This window comes from Gavialis gangeticus, unplaced genomic scaffold (genome assembly GCF_001723915.1).
Source record: "Gavialis gangeticus isolate Ggan-Ray unplaced genomic scaffold, GavGan_comp1, whole genome shotgun sequence".
NCBI classification, from domain to species: Eukaryota; Metazoa; Chordata; order Crocodylia; family Gavialidae; genus Gavialis; species Gavialis gangeticus.
This window is the reverse complement of record NW_017729006.1, coordinates 56,830,685-56,839,481: the sequence shown is the minus strand read 5'-3', so window position 1 is coordinate 56,839,481 and position 8,797 is coordinate 56,830,685. Positions and strand designations below refer to the sequence as shown.

Below are 8,797 nucleotides of genomic sequence, written 5' to 3'. Positions count from 1 at the left end.
CTCATTTAAAGCCTTAAAAAAAACAATCATAGAACTTAGCACCCAGACAGTCATGAGCTGCATGATGGATGACTGAACTGAGTTCTGAGAAAGGATTTCTAACACCCAGGATAATGGAGGACACACCTTCTCAGTAGAAACTAAAGAACAACTATAGCAGGCAGCAAGGACTGATCCAAAGTGGCTAAGGGTTTTTTTTTAATTTATATTATACATACACATAGGTGTATGGATGATGCTTATGGAGGATGCTTAATTCATAGGATGTCTGCATGAGAATTCCACAAAACAAGGCTTAAAAAAAATATTTAAATAAGGAGCGAATTAAAAAAATACCAAACCTTTGGGGTACAAAGAAAGTTTGGGCTTTCCTGCTCTAGACAGGTTTAGAGAAAATGGAACTCAAATATCAGAACAAGCCTAAGTACAAGCTGTAGTGAACTGCTGATAGAGGAAGTAAGGAGTGCTTGGTCCTTTGTAGACACCTTTGATGACTAAAAGATCTAAGGGGAGGCAAACAGAGGCTATCTAGCTTTGGACAAAACGACCTTCTAGCTCAGGGATGGGCAAGATAAGACCTGCCAGCCGGATCCAACCCACAGAGGGACTCTGTCCAGCCCGTGGCAGGTCCCCTGGTCCTGCACCATCTGGCCCGTGGCACATCCTGCCGCATTTCTAGGCAGCTCAGAAGGCAGTAGTTCCTTCCAGCTGCTGCCACCACTAGCCCCAGCCCTGTGGTACTGGCAGGGACCTGCACACACAGTCCTGACCCAAGCCCACCCCGCACTCACTCCAGACTTGGCTCAGCTGAGCAGACCAGCTCTGAACCAGCCAGAACCCACACATACATAGCCCTGACCCTGGTCTGCTCTGCACCTGCTCCAGACTCTCCCTCCTACGCTAAGCAGCAGCAGCTGGGCACAAGTGGCTGCCTGGCACCAGGGAAAAGTAGCCCCTCCCTCTCGCCGCTGCCAGGCCCTTCTTGCTGTCGCCACCTGGAGCCTGGTCCTGGGCTACCCTGTGGCTCCTCTGCACTGCCAGCACTGTCCTGCTGGGTGGCCTAGAGGCGGTGGTGATGGTGGGAGAGAGAAGCAGCAGAGTAGCCCAGGCATGAGCTCTGGGCAGCTGCAGCAAGAAGGGCCCAGCAGTGGGGGGAGGGGGGGAGGCTGTGCGTGCAGGCTCTGGCTGGTCCAGAGCTGGTCCACTCCACTGGGCCAAGTCTGGAGTGGATGCAGGGCGCAACTGTGTGCACAAGTCCCTGCCAGTACCATGGGGCTGGGGCTAGTGGTAGCAGCAGCCAGAAGGAGCCACTGCCATCTGCGCTTTTTCCCCAAGGCCCAGCAGCAGCTTCTGCCTGACTGCTGCCACTGCTCAGTGTGGCCGGGCAGTCTGGAGCAGGTGCAGGGTGGGCTGGGGTCGGGGCTGTGTGCACAGGTTCTAGCTGGTCCAGAGCTAGTCCACTCCACCGGGCTGAGTCCAGAGAGGGTACAGGGTGGGCTGGGGTTGGGGCTGTGCACATGGATCCCTGCCAGTATCACAGGGCTGGGACCAGTGGCGGTGGTAGCCAGAAGAAGCCACTGCCATTGCCTGGGCTGCCTAGAAAGGAGCGGTTGGGCAGGCCAAGGTCATGTGCTAGGATTGTGCGCTGTTGGGGGTGTGCGTGGGTTTGGGGCTGTTGCTGGAGGGGTGCTGACCAGCCCACAGCAGCTCCCTAGAACTGCCCATGTGGCCTGTGGGTCCAAATAATTGCCTGCCTTTGGTCTAGGTGTAGGTCCATCACATCACAGCACTGCAGGACGCAGTCAATCATTTCAATATAATCCACTTGGTGAGAGCCCCATACAGGAAAGTGATGTGAATTATAACAGAGAGTTGAAAATACTTTGAGTACTTTTATCTCCACCAGATGCAACTCCAGGACCTTTTAATCTTTTTTGTATATGGAAAAGCTTCTGGATAGCAATGTTGGCAAGAAAGCAAGCTGATTATAGAAGAGCAAAGACATCATTTACCTTCAGGAGAAATCTTAAATTATTCCAGATCACCAGTTTGGAAAATCCAGTGGATGAAGCACTGGAGCTTGAAGTTTACTCATTTGGTAAACTGACATCATCACCACGAAAAAAACAACTTTCCACATACTAAACTTAATCTCACAGGAGCTCTGTGTTTCAAAAGTACACTTCATGACCTTCATCAGGCCTACATTAAAATCTTTCAGGGAGGTTTTTCAATTGGGTGCCACAAGAGTGTCAATCCAATGCAAATCTAATGAAAAGCTGCAGAGATACCCGCCTGCCTTCACCGAATTTGCATCACAAAAATAAATGCCAAATGAACCTGAATGGAATTAACATTGAGGAGAAAATGAGAAAAGTAAGAAAGAGAATCAAACAATTCCTATTGCTGGGAGCAGGAAAGAGATTCAAACAGGCTTGCCAGCATGTTTTAAGCTTTTTCCTATAGAAAGTGCAAGACTACCTAGTTAGAAGGCAGAAGGATTCAAACTACTTGCCAGTAGCTGTAACACCTGTAGATGTCTGTCAGAAACCAAGTACTCAGAAGAGAGCTCTGAGCTTGGTATGAGGTGAGATGCCTTAGTTCAGAATAATGGTTTAAGCCCAGAGACTCATCATGATGTAATCTACTTCCCTACTCCAAGACCACTGGCAAGGCTCTTATCCCTGCCTGAGTCTATCTGCAAACATGTTTCCCTTCCTTCTACTTGTCCAGAGACGTAGAAAGGTTCATCACAGATTGAGTGCCTTTCTGAATTTAAAAATAAAATAAAAAGTGCTCCCTCTCTCCTCCTTTTTGGCCATGACTGAGCCAGAAAACTTTTTGTTTTCTTTAATTCCTTAATGAATCCCTTAGAATGAGTGTAATGCTGAAGGAAAGTTTTCCTGCTAGCCACATTACACCCCAAGGTGTCCACTTGAGGCAGCAGCATTTGACTGTGGAATGCCTTTTGGGATACCAGCTGCTGATTTCCAGCATACTGGGCACATCTACATGTGCACATTTACTTCACAGTAACCAAAATTGCTGCGCAGTACGGGCACGCATCTACATGTGCATGTCCGTACTGTGCGGTAAATATGGTGACTTATGTCAATTTGAGTGGCACGCTTGTAGACCTTACTGTACAGTGCTTTAAAGCCTTCATGTGTAGACACTGGCTTATTCCTGCTTACTGTGCAGTAATTTATTTTGCAGTAAATTTAAGCTGGTGTAAACTCATGTGTAGACATGCCCACTGTATACAACTGCTGACCCTGGACAGGCCCTCTACTTGAAAGTGGAGCTTTTTTTGCACGAAATCTCCAGTCCAGTTTAGGTGCATCTGTGATCATTATAATTTACAGATGCAACTGGAAGTTCCATACCTATTTGTAGTTTGGAGCTCCATAATCTCTCCATTATTTAGACACCATGTAAGGTTTGTTTCCACTTGGACCTCAGACTCCACTGAAGTTGCCTTCCACCAAAATGTTCCTTCAACACTGCAAATGCAGTTACACCCAAGACAACCAACATTCAAGCCACAGAGAAATGCAGACTCCACATACCAGTGTGAATTTCTGATACTATCCGAAGTAGGGATGTCAAACATGCAGCCTGCAGGCCTGTAGAGCCATATGATCTGGCCCGGCCCACAGGTCTGGCCCACAACCCAATGCACCAGCCCAACACAAGGTATATGGAGCACAGGCTGGACCCCACACTGCATGCACTGCAGGCACTGCAGGGGGCTGGTCTGGAGTAATGCATTAAGCCTACACCTTGGATCCTTGGTCCCATGTACAGTGCTGAGTCCAGCCCACGTACCACATGAAAGCTCTGGGGACTGCAGGCATAGCAAGCCCCAGGGCCAGCACATGTGGCACACGCACATGTGGCCAGTACACGTGGCACGTGGGGCACACACTCCATGCAGCCCCACACTGGACCCAGAGACAGAACACAGGGCCAGTTGGCAGGGTGCCACAAGGTGAAAGCACCCTGTGCTGGCCCTGGGAGCCACACGCACAGCAAGCAGTAGGGCCAGCATATGGCACACAGGGCTAAGCCCAGCACTGCAGCTACACCCCAGAGGATTGGTCCTAGTCCAGCCCACAGACCAGCTGAGGGACGCTCATCTGACCTGTGGGGCTGAATGAGGTTGGCACACCTGACCTAGAGTTTGTCAACCAGATCATGCTGGGTGGGGACCACATACAATATGAGGGCATCATGACTACATTAAGCCATCATGACTACAGCTATGCATTCCGTGAAAATATGTGGTATCACTGCCAGCCTAAAAGGAAAAATACTAACTCAGTGGTACAAGAGAGACTTCTATTGCTTGAGGTTTTATCCTATGAGCATAAAAGCTTCTACAAGATGCAGAGTCCATGGTTCGTCACTATCCTCTAGGAATGGCACAATTCCCAGTCTCACACATTTCATTGTTGACCTGTTCCTTCAGCCTCCTAATATCCAGAACAATGCCCCCATCCTTATTACTGGGGAATTAGATTTTCTTCCCCCTTTTGCCTGGCAATAGCAGCTCACAGATTTCTCTGCCCAGGGGGATTTAGATTTCCTGCAGCTTTTTACCTCTTCCTAAGAAAAACCCAGTAACATTCATGAGAGCAAGGGAATGACATCCTGAAGATTCGTTTCATCACCTATACCTGTACTCTCAGAACTCACATATACATGACAAAATTATTAGAGACAAAAATCTCCTAGTCAGCACTGAATCCAGTTACCTGACATGTTCCTGAAAGTGGTTGGTATTGTCTGGTCATATACTCTGGGGTTTAAAATACCCTTGTAGAAATGAGGCTTATGCCACCTTCTCCATCCTTTCGTCTTTGCCCCCACATCTGCTTCCCTTCTTGCATTCAGCTGAGTTGGGTGAGGACTTAGGGACATTGCGGGAGGAGAAAAAATGCACAACAATACTCTAGACCAGGGTCCCATGAAGTCTGGCCCCAGCAGTGCTGGAGGACGTACAGTTAGGCAAGGAGTTGCTCCAGGGGGTGGGGCCAGGGCCAGGGCCGGGATCTCGTAGCAGTGACAGCATGGTCCAGAGCTGGGGCAGAGCTGTAATCTGCTGCCCACATGCCCCCGGGGACCTCTTTTCCCCTTCCCAGATCCAGGGCACTACTGGGGTCTCCACAGTAGTGGAGCCACTAGCCACAGCGACACAGGCAGGGACTGCTGGGAAATGGAGTCCGCCACCAGACTGATCTGGCCCACAGGCCACACTTTGCCCACCTCTGCTCTAGACAGTGTCATGTCCATCCCCACAAGAAGCAAGAGACAGAAAAGCACTTAGACAATGCTTTTTGTGCTAAAAAATCTAACTTCTAAAGCACAGGGTTTGATCCCAGTACAAAACACATTCCAGTTGCAACTATAGATCTCACAACTGAATCTGGAGTGATAAATCAACTGAACCATCTGTAACCCTTGGATTTAATACTTGGGGAAAAAGGATACCTGTTCTTGTCAACTTAAACCTCACTGCTGGATTTTTAGAAAACTGCCTATCTAGGCAAAGATTTTCTTAAATATAGGTGGAAAGTTTGATTCCTAATTCTTGATTTATGCCCCAATTCTACAATGAACTCCGCATGTGTATAAAAGTTCACGTATACAGTGCTTATTAAAATATGAGCAGCCTAAACATGTGGCTTGATTGTCAAATGTTGAAGTTAAAGGAAACCACGGAGTTCTTGGTTTTGTAAGAACTGAGTCACAGGCAGTCTAGAGGAGCAAGGGGTTGACAAGTACTGTACTTGAGTCAGAGGGTAATCCAAACCAGGGCCCAAGGCTGCCCAAGAGAGTCAAAGCCAGAGTCCAAGCCAAAATCCTAGCCAGAAAGCAAAATCCATATCCATGGTCAAGGTAGTACCAAAAGTCAGAAGCCAAAGAATCCAGGACACCCAAACAGGAAAACAGGAACAGGCTGAGTGTGTATAAGGACCCAGGGCTGGACCTAATGATCTTGCAAGGTTTCTTCCAGCCTCTTAAAATCTATGAATCTATGAAAAATACAGCTACGACAGATTGTAAAGTACTTATTCCATAGTGCTTTGGGGCATACTAGGTCCAACCTACTCTGCAGCCAGCGAGCTTCTCAATTGTCTTCCAACAGGTTTTTTGAAAAAGCAGGCCATTTGTTCAAACACCAGAATAAGAGATTTAGGGCCCTGTTCTAAGATTCAGTGCTGTTTTTCAAAACTTTGGTACAAGTGTATTTGTCACACAAAGACCTGTTGATACCAAGCTTTTACCAATATTCCAACTGATTTGATCTTCAAAATAGTTTTAGAAATCTTCTCTTTTCCAAAATTACCCCTTTTGCTTTTTCACTCTCCTTCATTTTACTTTTGAAGGCCAATTTTAACATTCAGCATCGCTAACAGCAGCAGCAACAACAATAATATACTAATAAATACAACAAAATAGAATAAATAGTAGTCATTTCCTTTGTAAATCCCACCTAGCAAAAGCTTTCAGAGTACTGGACCAGAATCACAAAAACAATTTCTCCTTTATTAAAAACAGCTTTGTGAACTGAAGGCAGATCTTGATCGGCAACGTACAACTTATTTTCAGAGACATGATGAAAAGGAGTGAGAAGGTGAAAACTCTGCTGGTAGAAAGAGCACACGGACTTGATAACACATATGGGATTGGATGCAAACTGATATTACATTCTGATAATCCCAGTGCCATTGTACTTTTCAGAAAAAATGCTGGTGCCATAATACTGTGGGCAAGCATAGCCTTATTAGCAAAACAAGATAGCTTTCTTACGCCCTTTATTCTTACTGCTCGTCACACTGGGCCAGGGGTATAGGAAAGCAAGATTTGATTATGCAACTGGAAAAAAAAACCTGTCTACCTAATTATTGTGTCCCCTTCTATTTCACGGTCTCAAGTTACAACAAGGGGAGTTTAGGTTAGATCTTGGGGAAAACTCTGAGAGTAGTAAAACACTGCAACAGGCTACCCAGAGAGGTTGTGGAATCTCCCTCCTGAGAGGTTTTTAAGACCCAGCTAGACAATGTCTTGGGGATGGGGATGGGGATGGGGATGGGGATGGTCCTGCTTGGAGCAGGGGGCTGGACTTGATTCTTTCCCGAGGTCACTTCCAGCCCTAACTTTCTATGCCTCTATTTTGCTGCCTAGCGAAGGAGAAATTCTTGCTGTTTGCTCATTGTGTGCCCCCCTCCCAATCTCTGCATCCTTTTACAGCAAAAAAACCACATGTAACCCCACCAGCACCAAAAAGCCCCCTGCCACATTTTTTAAAATGAAATCTTCATATTTTCCCAAGCAGGAAGCAACTGTGACCACCTGAAACCCGTGATCCTGCTCCTGCCTTTGTTTCAAGGTAATTTGCATCATCACAGATCATCACAGGATGCGAGAGGCTTCATACGGGTACGAACTGACTGCCCAGAGGAGTTTTCCCATCTACGGACACCTCTGTGAAATCCAATGAAGTACGGACTTTCATTTCTACCCAGGAGAACTTTTACAATCTTTTCTCTGATGCCTGATGAAGGGTGTTTGTGCCTCAAATGTTCTAATAAAACATTTTTTTTTTTTTTTTGCAAAAATCTTGTTGGTGTAATAAAAGAGATCACCTCTACTATGAGTCCTGACTGCCTTTTCCTCTAGACCAATACAGCTACAACATGGATACCTGACACATGGAAGATATTGAATTTTAGCCATTTTTTAAAATGAAATCTTCATTTTCCCATGCAGGAAGCAACTGTGACCACCTGAACCCTGAGATCCAAGTCCTGCCTTTGTTTCAAGGTAATTTGCATCATCACAGACATTCACAGGAGGTGAGAGGATCCATGCCAGCTATGAACTGCCTGCCCAGAGGAGTTTTCCATCTACAGAGGAAACACCATGTAGCTGGATCCAAGAAGGCAGCTCTCCTTAAGTGTTCCCGGGGATAACTGTTCTTCTGGCGTGGTTTAGTGTTGGGGTTTAAAGCCCACTTTATGGAAATGGAAGTCTCCTCCCTAGCTTGCTTCTGCGGCCATAGGGCTGAAGGCAGGTGAAACTTGGGGGCATCGGAACCTCAAGCCTCCGGGCTTGGGCCTGCACATCGGATGCCTGCCAAAAGACTTTGGAAATATCTGAAGCCACCAGTTGGGGTTGGGGGATGTTTGCTGGTTGTAGGGCATGGTTCTGGACTGACTCACGGGTTTGGACTTGATTTGGCTTAGATGATGAATCATTTCTTGAAAAGAAATAAAATAAAAATGTATCCACTCCTCTGTGAAATCCTAGCAAACATGAACTTTCCTTTCTGCCCAGAAGAACTTTTACAAGGTTGTCTCCGACGCCCCATGTTTGTGCCTGAAAGCTTGCAATCCAAGAATACATATGTATGTATGAATGTATATATATAATATGTAGTGTGTGTGTGTGTGTGTGTGTGTGTGTGTTTTATTTATTTATTTATTTATTTATTTATTGGCAAAAAAACCTGTTGGTCTAATAAGAAGGAATCTCTACAACGAGTCCCGATTGCCTTTTCCTCTAGATCATAAAGCCCCTTCAAACACTTCCCTTACACCCCTTCCTGCAGGCCTCGCAAAGAATGGAAAGAGCTCTCCGGTAAAAGGGACCTGAGAAGGAAAAGCCCACGACCCCTGCCCTGCTCCCCACGCAAAACTGAGTTTCTCCCCTTTTCCCTCCCTGCGGTCAGGGGGGACAGGCAGAGGCAGAGGCAGAGCAGGTGCCCGGGCTGAAGCGGTGGCTCGGCGCC

General features: G+C 46.8%; 1 protein-coding gene across 2 annotated transcripts in view; it reads right to left on the bottom strand.

Moving 5' to 3' along the window:
• The window catches only part of MOCOS (molybdenum cofactor sulfurase), a 494,081-nt gene that overhangs the window by 484,686 nt on the left and 598 nt on the right, over positions 1-8,797 (bottom strand). The window lies entirely within an intron of this gene.